The sequence below is a fragment of the Struthio camelus genome, chromosome 3 (genome assembly GCF_040807025.1).
Source record: "Struthio camelus isolate bStrCam1 chromosome 3, bStrCam1.hap1, whole genome shotgun sequence".
NCBI classification, from domain to species: Eukaryota; Metazoa; Chordata; class Aves; order Struthioniformes; family Struthionidae; genus Struthio; species Struthio camelus.
In genome coordinates, this window is record NC_090944.1 from 28,247,783 (window position 1) to 28,258,485 (window position 10,703).

Here is a 10,703-nt window from a genome sequence, read left to right on the forward strand (position 1 = left end):
TTAGTGTAAAATTCTGTGATGTGACAAAACTTTTATAAGCCACATGGGGCTTCTATCTATTTTTTTTAATGAACGTAGTCTTATCTGTGCTGGTAGTGGATGAGTAGGTCTGAACTGGAGTTAATGCCATCCATCTAGGTATCAGTAAGGAAGGTGAGCAGTGGTGAGTGGAGTAATGTCTGGGTCTCGCATGTTTGAAAGGCATTCAACATCTTTCTGAATTAAAAAACTAGGATAATGTAGCCAGATAATAGATAAGGAGATGGTAGATGTTTTTTCAGGGCTTTGTAAGCCCCTAGTGTGGATACAAATGCTGAAGGTCTGTCAAGTGTTAAGATCTAAAGTACAACTAAGCATAACTCTTCCTTTGAAAAGTTTATTGACCAGAAAATGATTTCAGGATGACCAAAAATACTTATCAATTCAAACTGGATTTGACAAATGATTTTGGATAACAAAACACAAAAGAAAGACAACATCTTAGTATTGCCAAATGGCAGATTTGAAAATTGCCTTTAGAAACATATTTTTAGAAAAAGTTTTGTAAAACCTCACTAAAACAAAATATTTTGGCTGATCCTCAGTGATTTTCCCCACTTCCGTCTCTGTTTTTGAGCAAATTGGCAATGTTTGCTTAAAGTATGACTAAAATATTTTTTTGTTGCAACTTTTCAGTTTTGGCCAATGCTAAACTAGCCTAGGTAAATGTAGCTCTGCCATAAGATATCTCATAAAAGCTTCCTGATCTCAGGAGTTTATGATGGCTTTCCTTTTTCAGTGCTGACAGTCACAGAGAGAGCCTGCTGACCCTTTGCAACTTGCAGTAACAGGGTTAAGTTTCTAGTTCTGGACAACAGAGATTTGTGTGACATGATGGCAGCTTTAATCCCACCTACTGATGAGGCATCCAGGTGTGCAACATTGCATTTGGCTAGGGTTGACTGAATGTAAGCTGCAAACATCTTGAGCTTAAATATATTGTTACTACCAAAACCCTAACCTAAACTCTAAAGCAGTGCACTTCTCTCCACTCACACAAGACTGCTCTTTAAACTTGTCTGAAATATTTTCTAGATGCATGTTTCCTATTTTTGACTGCTATATCTAACCACATCAAGTGGTTGCAGAGACTCAAAGGCTTGGTCTTGTAAAGAAATTTCATATGTGATTTTAGGGTTAATGAACTGTAGTGAGCCCTGTTGGCTTTGCTTGCTGAGCATGTCGGAGTCAGGGCTCTGAAAACAGGCTGAATAGGAGGGAGTTTGGGACTGGGAATAGCAGGGATATTGGTGAATTATTCACGGTTGGGGCTGGTGTCAAGAACTGGTCAGAGCTACCTTGAGACTGGACGGGCAGAACCAGGATCTGAGCAGTGAATCGATACAGCAAGAATATAAATCACTTCAGAATCTGAACGCCTAGCCCACCTGAGCCAGAGAAACTCTTATACTGTGTTTGACTACATCTCTTTTTAGTGTTGGGAAGGTTTTGAGCTTCTGTGGTGACCTGACGTGAAGTCTCCTTTACAAGTTATTAGACCAACTGGGAAATAGACCAGGGAAACTGAGGCACAACTACTGTAGCATTGTGCCCTGCCAGAGAAGTTACCCTGCAGGTGGTAAAATGTTATACTTTAAAATGGTTGAGCTGCTGTAGATTATGGATTATTTTTTGTTAGATGTTTTCTACAATGTGGCAAATGTATTTAATCCAATAAACACATTGCATTCACTTGAAAGGGACAAAAATATCTGTCTGTCTATCTGTCTCTCTCTAAAACCGTTGTAATTTTAATGGTAATAGAAAACCTGACTAATACTTTTATTGTAATTGATATTAAACATGTAGCTTCATTATGTAAGAAGAGTGTTTCAGAATGTCTGTATGCAGGGACATAAAGGAATTTAGTGGGACATAGGGCTGAATTTCTGAATTGCAACACTGTGGTCTTTGTGCTGACTTCAGCAGGAATTTGGCTGTTCCTTCTCACTATGAATATGTGTAGGGTTAGAGCTCAAGCACAAAGGGCAATAGTTTATATTCAGTTTCCGTGTGTGATTAGCAGGCCAACCAATAAGAATGCTATCAATCAGCTTTATTTGCATGCATATAAGAAAGGACAGGGATACTAAATTGCACAGTCTCTAGTTAATATTTGCTCGATCCATCCAACTTGCTTTCTTCTTTTTAAGACTTTTCCTTGCATTCATGAGATTTGCCCTTTGCCTCCTCCTGTCTCCTTCTACACTGCATCTCACTGGGGCCACAGTTAAAGCAGAGGCTCTGCTGCAGTGTGGAGCTGCTGAAAGAGCTTCCTCTCCAGGGAGTAACGCCTGGAGGAAGCTCTGTGCTACCACAGATGGATTTCAGTCTATGGGAAGACTATGAAGCTAGCTAAAGCTTCCTTATACTGTGTTGAGCTCTACGGTATAGGCGAAACCATGAATCAGGAATCAAGGCTTAGCACTACCACCATATTACTTGTCAGTACTGAATGTGAGTGCCAGGAGATTTTTATCTCTTTTGGTATGGTCATAAATGCAAAGAGGATGTTTATCAAGAATGTAATATAGATAGTGGTTGTAACCCAAAAGAGATGGCTTATGCAGTGCTCCTCCCCTCCCCCCAAATTAATGCTGCAAGTCTCAAACAATGGCACTTTCCCTTTTGCTTTTCTCTGTAACTAAGCTAAGAATATCTTGCATTTCTAGAAAAAAAATCCCCAGTCAACCCTGTAGTGTCTTTTGTTTTTCTAAGAAAATCTTTCATGCTTTAAGCCAGCAAGTTCCAGTTGTTTCTAGACTCACTGTTGTGTGGGAAAGGAATTGCTTTAACATTTCCATGAAGAAATATTTGCTCTTACAGACTGCTTAGTTCTGACTGTCATTCAAGGGCCATTGCCTGTTTGCCACCATTTGCTGTTTCTCTGCCTCTTAAGCAGTCCACTGTGCTGCTCACCATGAGACATACTTTCCTAGTCAATGTGATCGTGTGTAATTTTCACGTTCAGTATCCTCACTGCCAGAGTTAGATCATACCCTCATGACCCATATAAAATCTGTTATCAATTTGCTCTTGTTACAAAGTATAAATTATTAACAGACCTTAAGCCTCTGTTTCACTAATTGTTTAAAGTCATGAAAATTTTTCTTTAAACAGCAGAGGCAAAGACATTACATCAATTATTTTTATTCTGCAATGCAAGTAGATTAGATTTATCACTGTTAGTTCAGGTCCCACAGTAAAGTAGGTTTATTTATTATTAGCTTGGGTTAACAAAGAGAAGGAGGTGTCCAAAATCCTTCCAAATGCATCTGTCAGATTTGAACATGTGAGTTGTCCTGCTTGCTTTTACTTGTTTGCTTGCTTCACTGGTCTCAGGTTGGAGGGTCAGAATAGCACTGGTAGGAGAATACATCCAGTCCTCACAGAGGGAATCACAGCAGACAAGTGTACAATTGAATGCATGATTATATCCTAGTATAAAAATAAATACGACATGGATGCCACAGAGACATTTTCTGAAGCATTTTTATACAAATATGCAAATATTTGTGCCTGTTCCTACTAAGAATTAATGAATGTATTTGTCTCTTCAATAGCATAAGCAGAATTTATTTTTTCTTCTGGGATGAGGGTTTGCTTAGGTGTCTCCTGCCACAGGAAGAGGAGAGGTAGGGGACAGGACAGAGTAGGGATGCTAGGAGAAGACACTGCAGAGTCAGACTTGCTGTCCCTGCTGCCAGCAAACAACTTGGGGAAATAATTAGTGGTGTTTCTCTTCTTTCTCCTCCTCCTTGCTAGCAACAGCTCATAGCCTGGCTGCCTCCTCAGGAACTTCAGTGCAATCAGCGTGGGCACGCAGGATGGCCCGAGTGATGGCAGGAGGAGAGCAGAACTGCTCTGCTGCTCTGTGCCTCGAGCCAGCACTGCTGAAATGTAAATTGTTCACCTAGCTTCAGGAGGTCTCTAACGAGTCCTGTGGGGCCCATGGATTCAGAAAGGCTGGCTGAGAGATGGCAACTGGAAGCAGGAAGACATGTTGTTTCTACCTATATGCTGCTGTACGCCCTCCTGATGTGGATCTGCATGTAGCGTCTCTAGTGGTATGGATCGGTAGTCTTGTAGCGTCTCTAGTGGTATGGATCGTAAAATAGGTAAGTGACCGACGTAAAACTGGGCGTCTGCTTTATAGCTTGTTAATCTAGCACTTTTTGCCAAAGAAATAGCATTTTCTCTGGAAGCCAGATCAACTTCTGTTTGAACAGTGAATTTATATTATATTTAACTAGTTACCCTTAATCCCTTATCACAGGATGTATTTTTAATTTCCTATCCAAAATCTCTCTGTGATGTTGTGGCATGTTCTTAAGCAGCACAGAAAAAGATGCATTGGTGCGAGTACAATGAGTGTACATCTGATTTACAAAGTACCTTAAAGTCTTTCAAGAGTGTTGGTAACATTTCATGGGAAATATTGTCTCTGAATCGCTCTTCTCTGAGGCTGGTGGACTCATTAAAAATATTGGGTAGTTCTACAGAATGATTTTGTAGCAATGAATGATGGCTTTCATAGCTTTTCAGCATGTCGATTAACTCTTGCCTCATGACAGGTCAATTCTTTCGCAATAGAGCTCCTCATCATTGGCTTGATATCCTAGTATTGACAGTCTGCTCCTTAAAAGCAAACAGTGTCCAAGATACCATACATAATTATTTTCAAATTCCTATGGTCATTTTTCTGCAGTCAAGAGATTCTTCAAATTTTGCCGCTTATGCCCACCAGAAACGATGATCAGGACTCATCAGTCAGGAATGTTATACAGAGTTTCTGGATTTTTGTATAGTAATATTGTGTTCTGCACTTTTGTAACTGAACAGGAAAGAACTCTAGTTGTCTGGCCACCATCTGTTAACAAATCATGAACTTTCAACAATAAATTATAATTCATGGATCTACAGGAACATAATGCTATGGTTAAATACTGAAAAGCATAGTATACAAGCCTCCGGCTGTATTTTGCACTGCAATTGAAGTTTTTAAATTGGAGAAAAAACTTTGCTTGATGCAACTGTTTTATATGGCCAACAATTTGTATTTTCTGTATGAAGTGTTTCACCTTAGGAGCAGAAAACTCTTGACAAACCAACTAGGGTACATAGCTGTTTTCCTAGGTAAGTGTACATGGAGACACTGCGGCACACCCAAGTTAAGACCTGGAGACCAAAGAGAGTCTAGGAGAGCTAAGAATAGTCCCAAGGTCATCATTCTCCATAGCCAACGTTAAGTACTAGACTAGAGTCAGTTTTGCTTCCCTTAGTACGTATTGCACATCCTCAGCCTGGCATGGCATCTCTGATGTGAGAGCTTAAAACCTTCCAAGCAAATATTTATGTAAGAAACATTAGAAATTTAACTGTGATACCGAGAGCAATAGTAGTTTGGTTTTCTATTTTCTTAGAAAAAGACCAAGGAACAAACTCTTACCAGATTAAATAAAGCCCCACTTTCTTCTTTGGTTTTATGCTGTTGTCTGGGAATAATTCATAGAGAGATCTGGCCTACTTTCTGACTCACAAACTTCTTTGAGGTTTATACATTGTTCATAATCCACCCTCCTCTCAACTAAATAAAGGCTTGATTTCCATGACGTCTTTCATCTTCCTGAACAAATAGCAGTCTTCTGTTGTCCTCTGTAGTTTTCCCACCTGATTTCTTTCTGTCCTGAGTGGCTGAGAAAACCAGATATGCCATGTCTGATTCAGCAGAGGTCTCATTTATACTATGTTCACCCATTTCCCTTGGTTATTTTGTAAGCATAAACTTGCTTTGGCCTGTCTTCATTTCTGGCTATTTTTATTAAAGACTTTTATTTTTCCTTCAAATACAACAGAATATGCTTGTTATCCTTCACAGGACAACATTGTCTTTTAATCTGAAAGAGCTCATATGCTGCATATCTGTGGTAATTTTACAGCTTCTGCAATGCCTGGAGACATGTTCAGTGCAAACTTTGTAGCTGGCACATCCCTTTGCTGTGCTGCTCTTCAAGTTCCCATTTTCTCGTGGGAGACACAAAGGCCTGTTTCTGCTGTGATCCCATTTTCACACCCTTTTTCTGTGCCTTTACAGCAAGAACTCCTGTTTGCTATGCTGGGAGAGTGGAGTCATTACCACAGTGGAGGCTATGAAGGTTGTTCTTTCAGCACCAAGCTTCACACAGCTCCATGAGAAAAGTGATTTGGTTTATGTTTATGTCAAACAAGATCTTTGCTTGAAGATGCAAATAATAAAACATGGTGTTGAAGTGCATAAAGGCTTTCACAGGTGGATGTTTGCCAGTGCTAGAGACTTGCCAGGCTAGACTGCAGATTTGCTCCTGCTGCGTTTCCTTCCCCATGTACTATGTGTTTTATATTGAAGTTGAACACGATCAAAGGGTCAGCATTAGAGTCTGCAAGATTAGCCATCCTGCTTTGATGAAATTCAGGCTCTCCGTTAGTTTAGCCTCTCTTAACTAAGCCTAACCCTCAAAATCCCAAACCAAAGGTATCACAAAACTAACAGGATATTTCCTACATTTGTGACATTCACTTTGCCAGCGAGTTCTGCCCTCTCCTCTACCTTTTGCATATTGCCAGGATTTAGAAAGCAAGCTCCTCAGGGGCTATCCATTTGCAATAACGGTTTCCAGAATAGTGGAAAAAGGAGGGGAAAATAGACCTACTCTTAGCAGTTCCTTTGACACCACAAAAACAATTACCTAAAAATAGATTTAATGTCACTTCTTGGCCATGAATGATTTCAAAGCTTTTTGGGATAAATGTTATTCTGAGATGAAATGTAATACTCAACTTTTCCTTTTTAAAGATCTTCTCATCATAAAAATTATGATTTTACTGTTAGTTTCTTGATATTGTTAATAGAATAAAAACTTAATGTAGTATAGCTTCTTTCACCTTTTAGGGGCCGAAATGCTCTATAAACAATATACAGGAATCATTTAGCTTAGCGTAGAGTTCAGAGTTACAGTCATCTCCAGACTGAAATACAGCAATTATTTAGCAGTGCTATATACATTTTTGAGAGAGAATATTACGAGAAATGTCATTTGCAGAAGAACTGCAAGAGGGACTTTGTTCTGCAGGATGTAAATACTCAGCTGGAGTCTGACTAGGATAACCAAGCAACCGGTCTCGTAAAGCAGCCGCAGCGTGGGACTGTCAGTGTTTCTGATCTCACTGCATCTTGTCCACACCAATGCCCAGCATCGTGCTGATATGACTGTCAGCTCTGACTCAGAAAGGAGATGTCACCTATACTGAGTCACTGGTCTCCTCTGTCGTCTCGGGTTTCACTGGAAATCTTTAATCTATGCAGGGAGACTAAAGTCAATCCCAGCTGTTTTGTGAATGAGCCTAACGAGAGATTCTCTAGGTAGAAGCAGGCCTGGCTGGCGTCTGCAAGACTCCTTTTCCAAAGCAGACCCCTGAAGCCTGAGCCAAGCACCTCTCACCACCCTTTTACTTTTTCTCTTAAGGATCTGTTTGGTCTGACCTGAGTTACTTGCATTAATTTAGACGATGTGGAACATGTCACCACTCAGCAGCTCACTGAAGGCTATGATCTACTATCATTATTGCATTTCAGTGCCTCATCAGCTCCTGATGTGCTGGCTGATACATTAGTAATGTTTTTTGCATGCATTTATCACTCTCAGGTGTCATGCAAATGTTACAGGCACTATAGCTGGTTTGCAAACCAGGTAGCAGGGCTGAGGCTAAATTAAAGCACAGACTAGTGCAAAGTAGAATTTAATCTTAGTCACAGGCTGTTGCCCTAAGTATTAGATTAGACGGCAAAGAGGTCAGTGCATTTGGGATCAAGGCTGTGGCTAAATGACAAGTCAGGGAATACATGCAATGAAGGATCCTAAGGAATTTAAAGACTTGTATACATTGGCTGCCTTATACCTCAGGCCAGCATTGATTGTTGATGTAAATTCACTTGTATTATAGGTTTGCACAGGAAGTGTTATTTTTTTGAATACTAAATTTCAGTCATTTGGCCTAAAACCTCTCTCACTGTCAATGAATGCTAGATTCAGTGGATAATTACACTAATTTATTTTCAATAAATTTCAAATTAAAATGATATACTGCAGAGAGACCTGATTGAAAATCTTGCTGTTCTGTTCCTCATTTGAAAACTTGTTTGCAATTAGTCAAGCTGTCAGATACCCAGGGAATGTGTTTATTTATTTATTTTTACTGAAGGGGGGGGAAAAGAAAAGCTATTTCTGTAGCCATGTGGGAAAGCCTCTGGTAATTATTTTTGCATGGAAGAGATTTCAAAATAGAAATCACAGTTCGTCAGGAGATAGCTCTTATATTTTGCTTTAGTGTGTGGCTTTCCAGTAGTACTAGTGTCAATCACAGGCTATTTAGTAGGTGCCAGGGCTAAAAAAAGAAATTAGATGTCTGAAATCAGAAGCACGGCAATGTGCAATGTTTAAATACTTGCTCTTCTCTTTTCCTCTGCAGAACCCTGAGCCTGTATTTTACCCTTGTACATAATGGAAGGGGACAACTAGAGGCCTTTGGGTGGGATTCAGAAATTTTGATATGTTGTAGTTTGCACGCATGATGATTACTTACAGGTATGCAATAGGGAACATCATGTCCATGAGTGTGTCTTAACAGGCCAGAAAGCGTCTGTTCATGTTTTTGAGCACCTTCATCTTCTCAGGGTTCCCAGCACAGAAGGTTAGAAATCACAGGTGCCTCCAGCCTCTTCTGCTGATCCCAGGCAGGGCCCCTGCTGTGTCACACCACAGCCAGAAGAAGGTAAAGGTGCTGCACTGCTGTCCTTACCTAGCAGCCTCCTGGTTACGTCACTTACCCGGAAAGTTTGCTAAGATTCTCCTTTTTCTCCTGAGAGGATGCAACCTGTTGGCCCTACGGTTAGAGAAGGACGCACTCTCCCTTCCCCTTGGGGCTGCACGGGGCCACCACTGCAGAAGAAACCGGAGAAGAACGAGCAGGACTCTGTCACCTTGTGGGCATGAGCTCACTTGGGAGGCACAAAGGGTCACGCTGCATTTCAGTCCCTTTTTATATAATGTACTTCTAATGTAGTTTAACAAACAATTCTTCAATGCAAAAATGCAGAAGAACGCAGCATTCGCATCTTCCCACAGGAACGCCTTAACCACAGTTACTGAGCTGTTTTTCTCCTCCTCCCCTCATTGTTACTGGGTTGTTTTTTCTCCTTTTTTCCCCCTGTTCCTTCTCAGGTCATATCTTTACACCTGGCCTTGCTGATGGATCACATTTGAAAGTTTTCGTCTAGCAATCTTGAGTAGAATTTAAGCTAGAAATTTTCAAAAGCACAGAAAGCAGAGGGACACTTTAGGCCTTGGTCAAAAAATAGTGGTCGTGCTGGCTGAAATGTTGTTGCCGTCTGCTATGTGTTGCTGCCTCTAAATGTGGGAAAAGATAGTGAATACTGTGAGTGGTTCCCAGTTCATTGCAAATCAGCAGGGTTAACCCAGACTAGCAATGTAAACTGTTCAAGCATACAGAGACCTCCCAGGACTCCCTTCTAGAGTGCGAGGTGCTGTGCAAAATTACGATAAGGGATATTGCTTGGTACAGGAAGCTTTTAATCTAGAAATGGGATGAAAATATGTAAATGAACCACATATGCAAGTGAAAAGAAGGAAGAGAGATGTACTGGAAAGCTGCAAAATTCTTACATGCAGCAATCTAGAAAGCAGCAAATAGTTGAAAGGTCATGGTCTTTCTCTATTCTAATATCATTAATGAGAAAATGTTGAGACAAAAGTTGCAAATATTTTAAATTTGTGGTAATATGGCTAAATATTATTTAATATTTAAGAAGTGGGCTATATAAACTTACTGGGTCTTAGCACTAGAAATGATTTTTTCCCTACTGCACACCAACAGAAAAAGAGCTACAGATATATTCACCGGCAAAATCACCCCTGTGAAGGCAAGATATGTTTCTGAATTGCACAATGAGCTCCTTAAAGTAAATGGGCCATTAGTGATTGAATTCAGTCATTCAGACTATAGCTGTAGCTGGCATGAGAGCTGTGAAGCTCAGGGCTCAGTGCAGAATGTCACATTTCCCTCCATCTTGTGGGGAGGCATGAACAGCTCTCCAGAGACAAAGTAAAAATAAGGTCCTCACTGGGTCAATCTGAGGAATGGCTGTATCGTGCATAGGTACATGCTAGACAGTTTGGATGCTGCTGGTTGTGAAGTTGCAGCAAGTGTGCAAGGTACACTGTAGGAGCCATGTCGGACCTACTTACAGACTGGCAGAGGGAAGGGAGAGGAAGAAGCAGCCTCCCATATGATTGCATTTTTACTGTTATCAAGGCCAGTCAGATTAAATGGAGTCAGTTACATCTGTATGAGAAGTAACTGCACCTCTGGTGCTCATGTCATGATGACAGGAGCTCTTCCATCATGTCCTTGATGCTTTGTCAATATGTGCCTACAGCATCGCCTACAGAAGACCAACCCAGCTGCTGCTGTTATTTCACTCCAGGAATTGGCTGTCCTGTTCTTTCTATCAGCTTGTTTGTCTGGGTGGTCTGGGATAACTGACATCGGTGAGAAAAACATTCTTTTTTCATAGTGTGATTTATTTTTATTTTTTAGCCCAGACCATT